The following is a 9,744-nucleotide window of genomic DNA, read 5'->3' on the forward strand; positions in this document are numbered from 1 at the left end:
GGTAAGAACCGAACCGTGACTTCTGTGTACCGTTACACACCTAGCATGCACTCTATCCGCTGATCTCACATAAGGCAGTGAGTCAAGTATCAGGACTCCAAACTAACTCCAAACAATTCTACACTTTCAGCCAATTAATAACATCAGAGTTGTACACTTTCAGAATTTGGCCAATTTGTGTCTTTTGGGGGGAATTCCTCTCATATTTGATATTTACTTCCTCCACTTGTGTGTTGCTGTGAGTTATGGCATATACTTTAAGTGTCATCTGGAGAGCGTCTATGGACAGGAAATTGGCTTGTATTTGCCTCTAATGGCTCTTAAGGGAATATTCCTATTTATCCCTGTATTAGTCAGCACTTACCAGGAAGAGGAGAAATATAGTCCGGTGTTAAAAAGCGGAACGATGTAAGGCGTCGTTAAGAGAGCAGGAAGTAGAGAGAGATAAACTGAGTGTTCAGGAGGAAGGGGGGGAGGGGGCGGGGGTGTTGAAGAGAGAAGTGTGTGGGTGGAAAGTTTGGTTCCTGGCCATTGACTCTTTTCAGTGTTACAACACCAGGGCCATTGGTGATTGATCTCTCCGCCCACCTCCCACCCTTTCCTCTCCCTCGGCGATCGCCCTCCGTCTCTTGCTGATTCACTCGCTCGCTCTCTTCCCCTCCCTCTGCAAACATATTCACACGCTTTCCTTCCTTACTCCCTAAGTCCTTATTATCCCTTTTTCTTGTCTAATTCCTATTCTACTGTCCCCCCTTCATCCATTCATCCTCTTCCTCCTTCTCTTCCTTCCTTCTTATCTCTTTAACTCCTGTCTGTAATGTCCAGCTTCCACTAACTCTCCACCCGTCGATCCTCCTCCTTCCTTCCTCTTCCCCCTCCCCAGTTTCTTCTTCTCTCTCTCTCTCTCTTGTTCCCCCCTGGCTCATCCAGTCCTTCCTCCCTCCCCCTCAGGTGATATCAGGTCCACTGGGTGGGCGGGGTCTCCCAGCTGATCGTTAATGTAATTAACATCAGTAAAGACGGGTCCTGGGATACTGAAAACCTTTTGATTCGCTCAGCTCTCTGTCTTTTCCTCCTTCCACCAGGCCTCTGCAGTATTATGTTACAAAACAAGCTTCATAATGTAAAGATAAAACACAGTTTGTTTACCTTCATGGCCAGAAAACCAGCTGCTTCCACCTTTGTGCAGGTTGACAAATAGAGAGCTGACGTCCTGTATCCCATCAGTCACCAGCTTCTGTGACCATTCAACACTTCCTGCGTTGACACTGAATGTTTGCACTGGACATCAATTATGAGGTGAAGATGTGTCCACTATGGGCATCATCTCTACTTGTACTGGTCCTGAGCTGCTGGGCCCCCATTAAGTCCAAAAACCCTCCACTGGCTTTGCATTGTGTACACCTTTTCTCATGCTTCAATACTACCTGGCCTCATGATTTGCTGCATGGTAATTTCATTTAACACATGATATAAAATAAAAATATTCCACACGTTAGCATACAACTCAAATGGTAAAGATTTTATGGCCCTCATGTCAGTGGATATAGTGCTTTAGTGATGCATACTCTTAAATGTTCAATTATAAAGCAGTAGTCCACTCTTCCCTGGGGTTTACCATCCATACTCAAAGATACACGAGTATGTAGTGCAATCCTTGTTAAAATCATGTGACCACAAGACAGAAATATATATATATATATATGAAATAAATAGCATCTATAAGCTAAACAGGATATGAAGTAAATGGACAAAAAAGTAACAAAGGTCCAGGGTCAAAGTGGCAACGTTGCGATTCCATGCTGAGTGTCTTACATCACAGGCCTCCAACAATAGTTCCTTTCATGACCACTAAGGCTTCCTAACCTTGACCATGTAGTTACTGTCTCATAACCATCGAGGTGGTGGATCAGAAAGGCTTCTGGAAGGCACTGACCAATGAAGCCGTCTTGCAAGTAGGATGTTGGAAGACCGCAAACCTGTTTTGGACGTCCTGTCGGCACGGTCACGGTATGTTGTAGGGCTGGATCTTTTCTGTACTTCTGGAGCAGGACTCGTAAGTTCAGCTTTCTCTTCGGTGCTTTATACATTTTCTGTCCTCCTGTGTCTCTCTTCCATTCTCTTTTTGACACGAGCTCTCTCGTCCTTGTTTTCTGTCTGTGATCTAAAGCTGTGTTTTTTCTTCCTGTGGTTTGTTCTCTTCCGCTCTGATCCAGGTTAGACCTGTCTCCTTCTCTTTCAGTCATTGCTTTGCTTCTCCTCTCTCTTGGTCTCCACATCTGTCTGTTTGCCTTGTACAAACACAGCCTCCCCTACGGGTATCCTTCTTTCAGCTCTTTGTAAACTGTCGTCTTCCTGTCTTGATTTATGCCCACCGTCTTTGTCTCACCCTCTCTCCTTCTCATCCCATTTTCAATCTTGTTCTTTCTCCCCTTTCACCATCTTCCTCTCCGTATACACTCCCTCTCACTTCGGAGACAGCTGCTTTTGTTTCTGTCTCTCTGTGACTTAATTATTAGGCCATTCATTTAAGCTTTAAATCATTAAGCTTTAGTGCACAGACGGAAAAGTTCACTCGTTTGCTTTTCTAATTAATCCAACAACGTCTCACTCTCCCTGACCGATACGTGTGTGCCTGCTGTGTCACTTCTACTCTGAGTGTGTCTACTCGCGGACCAATGTCTGGTCCAGGTGTGGTCAGTTTCTCCAGATCTCACCACATACTTGTGTATGTTTACAGTAACCAAAATAACAATTAAAAAAAACACATTGGGATGAAATGTTCCATACCAATGAACGTAATTCTGGTAATATCAGTATTGTTCTGTCAGTTGGTTGTATCCTGACAGTTATGTAATCTAAGTATTTTACATCATTGCTGTATTTAGGACTACATTGCTGTATTTAGGACTACATTGCTGTATTTAGGATTACATTGCTGTATTTAGGATTACATTGCTGTATTTAGGACTACATTGCTGTATTTAGGACTACATTTGCTGAAAGTAATTAAGCCTTTGGTCTCTCCTCATTGTAATCGCTTTACATGCATCATATTCATGTTTGTATCATGGCTTCAAAGTTGCCCATGCTGTACAGACAACATGGATCAGAGCCACTAGTTTAAAAATATGGTAATTGTGAGCCTTGAACATATATTCAGTATTCTTACAGCCAGAGCCCTGAGGTTGACATAAATTAAGACGAATATCCTTTCTGCGTTCCTCCATCTCGCAGCGCCGCCATTACAGCGGAGGAAAGTCGTAGTGACCCGGTGTCTGCTAACCGTGTTAACTGAGGAATCGCAGCCGAACAATACGTGGTTGCTTGCAGTAACTAGATAACTAGGTGTAGATAATAAACACAGATGGGTATGTATTTAAAGTTGATTGAAGGCTTTTACGAATACTTCTAGTATTTCCAGAGTTTGTAAAAGGCAGCTCTCTTCTTCTTGTCTCTACAGTTTATACTATAGTTGCTGTTTGTGTGGTGCCATTGATCTCTTTTCCAGAATACAGACTTTAATGTGTCAGAATTAGATTTTCACAGGTGTCAACTTGATCTTCCTTTACCAAGCACTTATTTTTATTCTCTACTTAAGCCAATTCCAAAGCCTGGGCATGTACCTGCTGTTCTTTGGGCTCTTCTTCTCGGTCAGTCGCAGCGTTGTCAGCCCCGTGCACAACTTCTGTCATTTCATATTGAGAAAGAGAGAGAAGCAGTTTGTTTTGAAGGCGTCCCGCCCCTTTCTCTCTCCCCCTCCTATGAGGGATGAGGCCACTGGCAGTTTGGAGATGATTGATGGGCCTTGTAAATATGGCCATTACCATGTAGGCTCTCCCCGCCTTTATACCCATTATTCACTGTCAACTGGGGCCACTGTGGGACCCTAATTTCATGCAATTTAGCTGTGCACTTAATGTGAATTGGGAAATATGAAAATATGAGAACACATACGGTGCCTTCTCATTGTTTTTTTTTAGCTTTAGAGAAGCAAAAAAAAGACTTTATTGTGGTATGACAGGGATCTACATAGCATACTCCACTTGTTCTCATTTCAATACAGGATATGTTATTGCTTTTGTGGCGTCCGTCAAGCGTTTGGATGCAATAAACGCTGGGAGATGAAATACTAGCGGTTGTAAAATCCATATGTCCGTGGATTAATAGCCTCAGGCCGCTCATGCTAGTGGTGAGAAAGACGATATTGGAGTCAGTGGGGAGTAACAAGCTTATTAACTCCGGAGAAAGCGAGAGGAGTGTTTCTGGGACCAGTGTGCAGAAGCATGGCATGTTAAGTAGCAGAAACCAAGCAGGAATGTGCCCACAGTGCTATATTTGATTAGAGGGAATTATACCGCAATGACCTTTGTCCACCGTCTGAGCAAGGAGCAGATAAAGCTCACAGTTGATTTTTAGTGCACAAGCGTTGTACAGTGGCAACAGTGCAGGCCCGGACTGGAAAGATCCCACTCCTTTACTGCACCAACGGCATGCAACTGTAAATTGCTGCCGCTCGGTTGCTCGGCCTCGAGGAGTAATTACTTGAAAAATTCAACTGTGCTTTGTTTCCACCTGTCAGGCAGCACAAAGGACAATCTGTCAGCCAGTTGACTGAGAGTTTGGTGTTACAATACGCCTGTTCAATTCTCCTCCATGGCCTACGAATGGACGAAAACAGCCTCAGCACCAGCGTTCAGTCTTCTCATGTAATGTGTAAAGTTTGTCCAAATGTTAATCTTTTGATTTTTAGTTTTAGTCTAGTTTGTTTGTCAGTGAAACTTTTTTTACTCGTGCAATTTGACTTTTGTCTCAATTTGACATACTCACTACTTTAAAAAAGCAACAAGAAAGACTGAAAGTAACAGTAACATCCCGCCCACACTAGCTTATTACACCTTTTATAAATGCCTGCGTGTCATGGCAGTTTGTCCAGCTGTTTTCATGGCGCTTCTTGTCTAATTACTGGTGGATTGTAGAGGAATTCAGTCTATGAATTGGTTTCATCCATGAACTGCTTATGCGAGAACATAACTGGCAGAGACGGAGCGTTATTAAATGTTACCGTTATTAACAGTGCAACAGGTCAAGCAGCCAAATCAACTTCTGAACATGGGACACTTTCAGGCTGTGGAGGACACGTTGTACTAATCAGTGTGTGAGACCACAGATGCACACAGGTCGTTGAACACAGGACTAGTCTGGTTTTGTTCTTGGAGAAACGGTCGTCAGCGACACACGCTACACTGGCCTGCTAGATTTGGAAGACTGAACACGGCAGTGGGCAGATCCACAGCTGTGGGAGTCCCTTCATGTTGGAACACGTGTAAGGTGAAGATAAAAAACATGTTGATTTTCACTATGTCCAAAGGGAAACAAACCCTCTTACATTGATGCAGGGGCAACTTCAAGAAACCGAGTCTATGTCTGAAATCCATACTCCATACAAATATTATGCAGTGGCCTATTTACTGTAATACACTTTTTTTCAGTCTAATTATTAGGTCCACGTAGCTAAATCTAATGAGGTCTAATGTAACATCCATGAAATTTGAAACATTGCCTGTAACAGTAGAACTAGTTGTACTCTTTCTAACTTTCTTCTTCATAAAGTCCAGTACAGACAGGTAACTGCTATTAACTTTTTGTATCCAGTGTTACCACCTCAACTATACCAGCAGCTCTGTTCGGTGAGATTCATTTGGGGGTGCGGTGGTGCACGAAGCTGCCGATTCTCTCCGATGAAGTTTTTCCAGCTTTAACGCTGCCAAACGCTGAGACAGTTAGTGAACTACAATGGCCATAATTCATCAGTGATGTAGCACATCTGTTCTCCCCGGAGTCCGACCGCGTCGGTGCTGACACGGAGCGTTTAAGACGACGTCTCGGCAAACAGATGGAAGGATAATAATCAGCCATTGTCGCAGTGCCATCAGCTTCAAGTGGTTTGACAGACTTCAGCACCTGGGAAAAATGTGAATTACCGCGTTTGCTAAATGAAACATCAATAACAAGTCATCAGTGTATCCCAGAGCTGCTGAAGTGAACTGACTACCTGTGGGAAACACAGAAAGGCAGAGTCTTCTTTCTTTCATCCATCTCGTCCTCGATGTCTCTATTTCATCACAATTTCATCCTCATCATCCTCTGAACGACACACCGCTCATTCAGAGTCTGCTGTTAACAGACGTTTTGTTGACACCACTGTTCTCTCCCGTCACCCTCCTCTGTCCACCCTCTTCTGTGCTGATTGGATCTGCATCTTTGGGATGAGACGGGGAAGAAGAGGGGGAGAGAAACGAGAGGTACTGCACAGCCAGATAAACCTGCTCGGGAGGCTCCGAATGACCCTGACCTCCACACCCATAACGGGCACACTACTTCCATGTCTGGTACTGAATGTTGGCACCGGTCATGGATCGTGCCCTGCCGAATCGTCCAAATATGGAAGTAATTCTAGTGATACTGGGCTGCTGGACCCTAAATAGTGAGAGTACACTTGAGAGGAAAAGTAAGAAAGAGACCGATGGACAGAGGGAAGTAGACAAGAATATGTCCAATAATGTCTGTGTGTGAGACGACAGCCAGTCCTTGGCAGACCATCTTTGCTTCATCAGCCAAGCCAATTCTTTTGGAGGTGTCCAACACACACACACACACACACACACACATTAAGTATTGGGGGGGGGGGGGGGGGGGGGGGGGGGGGGATAACACTACTGCTGCCCAGTTGTCATCTGCCATGAAGCATCGGGCAGCCGGAGGGTTCAGGGTGACTTTAATGGTTGAAATTCTTCTGAAGTCAAATTAATCCTGCTCTTTATTAAGGTCACTCTTTAATTGGCATTGAATGTCTGTGGGATTGTGAGCACAAATCCTCACCATGCATGCGCACACACACACACACACATCACGGTCTTGCGTTGCAGGATAGGATGCGCTCTGATAACAAATCTCTTGTCTGTTGACTAATGCTGTGATATTCCCAGCATGCCTTCCAGTGTGAGGGTGTGATTGCAGTCACTACGAGCATGAATTTGTTTCAGCCTCGTGGTTTTAATGTCATTTCAGAGGCTTCTCCACTCTACCAAGAAGACAACTGCAGGGGAGACTAGCAAAGCATTGTGGTGGTTTTGGAAAGTCAAATCCATAGCTTTAATCCACAAATGTCAGAAGGAGCTTTCAAAAGCCTCCTTCGGTTAAACCCTAGGCTGGATTCAGACTTGAACTGGACCAGCGCTTTAGCTTCCAGCCCCTTAACCCTGGATCAGACTTCCCTTCATCTAACCCCTCTGAAAGGGGTTTTGAATCCTACTGATTCAAAGGGCCCATCGCCTTATGAAAATATCATTTGTTCAGATCTCTGTTTCTTTGTGAAGGCTCTGCACATGCACCAGTAGTCCTGCATGTCCGAGCAGCGCGTCTCGGATCACGGCGTTGTTCTTAGACTGGGATGTGCGGAGGCGGAGTCCCGCTAAAGGTCAACCTCAGCCTCTTTCTGTGCGTTTGTTGCTCCGCTCCGCTCTGTGGCAGATGTGTTGAACAGCACATGGCCCGGTGTGTGGTCTGAGGCTTAATTTGGGATTAGCACTCGGGCTATTGCAGATTCCTACACTCGACGTTTGACCTGCTGTGCCTAGTCAGCCAGCGATGGATTTTTATCTTTTTAGTAGTTACAGCGACTCAATCTCGCTGCCGAGGCCAGAACCTCCAACGAACAGCTTCCAAACATGTCAGAACCAAAGGGGGGATTACACAGCAGCATTTCCTTGACTAATTCACAGACATCAAGGCTTAACTCAAATCCTAATGAGCTTCAATTCAACAACGTTTTGAGCTTTGCAGAAAGATCTGATAGCTTTGGAGTAGAATATGTACTCAACAGTCCGCCACCTTCTATTAAAAGTGTAAAGAATCCCGTCAAATTGAGGAGATTAATATGTATGATGGAGAATGTTAAATGTTAATGTTATGCTTGCTGTTAAGGGGATTTAGTACAACAGAATATTAATACAAAATTCAGAGCTATATGGCATTGATTTAGTAAAATACATAATATAAGGCTTTCATTTAAAGGAGCACTCCAGCTGTGTAAGACATTGAGGTCAATTTGCTGTTCATGGAAAAAGTACCACTGAGTATGTGAAAGCAGTACAATGTCCTCTGGAGGGGACTTCTGAGCGTCACATTGAAAAAGACAGGGAGGGGCTACTAAAGGTGTCAGTATGCTTCAATCAAAGACAACAAATGTGTTGAAACGTCTCACAGCTTCTGAAACTCCCTCACATTTTAATTCAAATACAAATAATCATTTCATATAATCAAAACAGAATGATACACTTTCTATAACTAAGTCTTTGAGGGGGCAAGTAAAAGACTACTCAAAGTAAATGACTGTATTTTACCCCGAATGATGGATAAAGACTAACATTACTCAGCAACAGGAAAATATTTCTAACATTAATATAAAATAAAAATGTTTTGAATTTTTTATTCTTATTTTCTTATTTTGTCTACATGTCTTCTAACTTTGCAAGTGCAATTCAGTCCCCTTTAAAGGCAAAATGTGGCTGCGGAATAATTATAGCACGTGTAAGTTTTCCATGTACTTCAGGGAAAATATATTTAATTTTAGGAGTGTAAAAGTTGGGGTGGAAACTTTTTGCAGTGCATGTTTGTCTCTGTCTCACACCCCTGCTGTCAACCAAAGGCCAACTGCCTTACTTCTCTGTCCTCATCCATATTTGATGCATCTCATTAAAACTTGATCGTGGAAACACTTCAGCATTTTGACATTCCTTCTGATCCACTATTTAGTCTCCCTCAGCACTTCAGAAGGAAACGGCCCCCGTCGCCCCCCCCCCCCCGTGCGGCCTGAGAAAAGAAAACACGCACAACACAAAACACAAACACGAGATTTGAGGAAGAAACACCTACTCATCTCTACAGCGATGCTTGGCTTGTTCACCAAGACAAATGGCAGCCTGATGCCTCCGAGTGCACTGAGTAAACGACGACAGTTGGTATTTGAGAGCCGGGTAAACAGACGATAGGAGACGGTTCATTAAACTTTCAGTATGACGGTTAAGTTGTTCTTGTTTGTTTCTTCAGCCTTTGCCATCTTACATGCAGGAAATGGAGCTCTCTGCTCTGTTTACGTGCACAGCTGGGGTTAGATTACGGGGTGCTCATGGGTTCATGTTTCTAGGTCCACTGATGATCACCTGCTCACAGAAATAACTAACTTAAACTGGGGCCTGTTCACTTTCAACTATTCCTTTTTAAACTAGAAGAGCATTCGGAGATTCAGACATATTGCCTGTAGCTTGAGCTTCAGCCTATAAAAAGTCTAGTCTAGTGTGTTTGAAGTGCTCGCCCTATTGTGGAGCGGTGGGCAGCTGCTACAAGCATCCACACACACGTGCATGAGTGTAAACACACACACACACACTGTACACACATAGTGCAGAAACATCGTGCTTGCCTCAATTGAACCCGTGAAAGATGCTTCTCTTTAGCAGGATCCCATCAATCCTGCTGAAAGCCACACACACACACACACACACACACACACACACACACACAGATTCAAGCGCACACACTTCACTGTTTGACTATTTCACAGTGCAAATATCAAATATTAGTCAATGTGCATACTCAAAGGTAAGGGTGCGCATTAATAAAGGTGCAGTGACAGGTGTGTGTGTGTGTGTGTGTGTGTGTGTGTGTGTGTGTGTGTGTGTG

The 9,744-nt window shown here is 43.9% G+C and overlaps 1 protein-coding gene across 4 annotated transcripts in view; it reads left to right on the top strand.

Moving 5' to 3' along the window:
* The window catches only part of fgf11a (fibroblast growth factor 11a), a 66,987-nt gene that overhangs the window by 25,062 nt on the left and 32,181 nt on the right, over positions 1-9,744 (top strand). The gene's annotated exons all lie outside the window — the stretch shown is intronic.

This window comes from Anarrhichthys ocellatus, unplaced genomic scaffold (assembly GCF_004355925.1).
Source record: "Anarrhichthys ocellatus isolate YVR2014 unplaced genomic scaffold, GSC_Weel_1.0 scaffold11, whole genome shotgun sequence".
NCBI lineage: Eukaryota > Metazoa > Chordata > Actinopteri > Perciformes > Anarhichadidae > Anarrhichthys > Anarrhichthys ocellatus.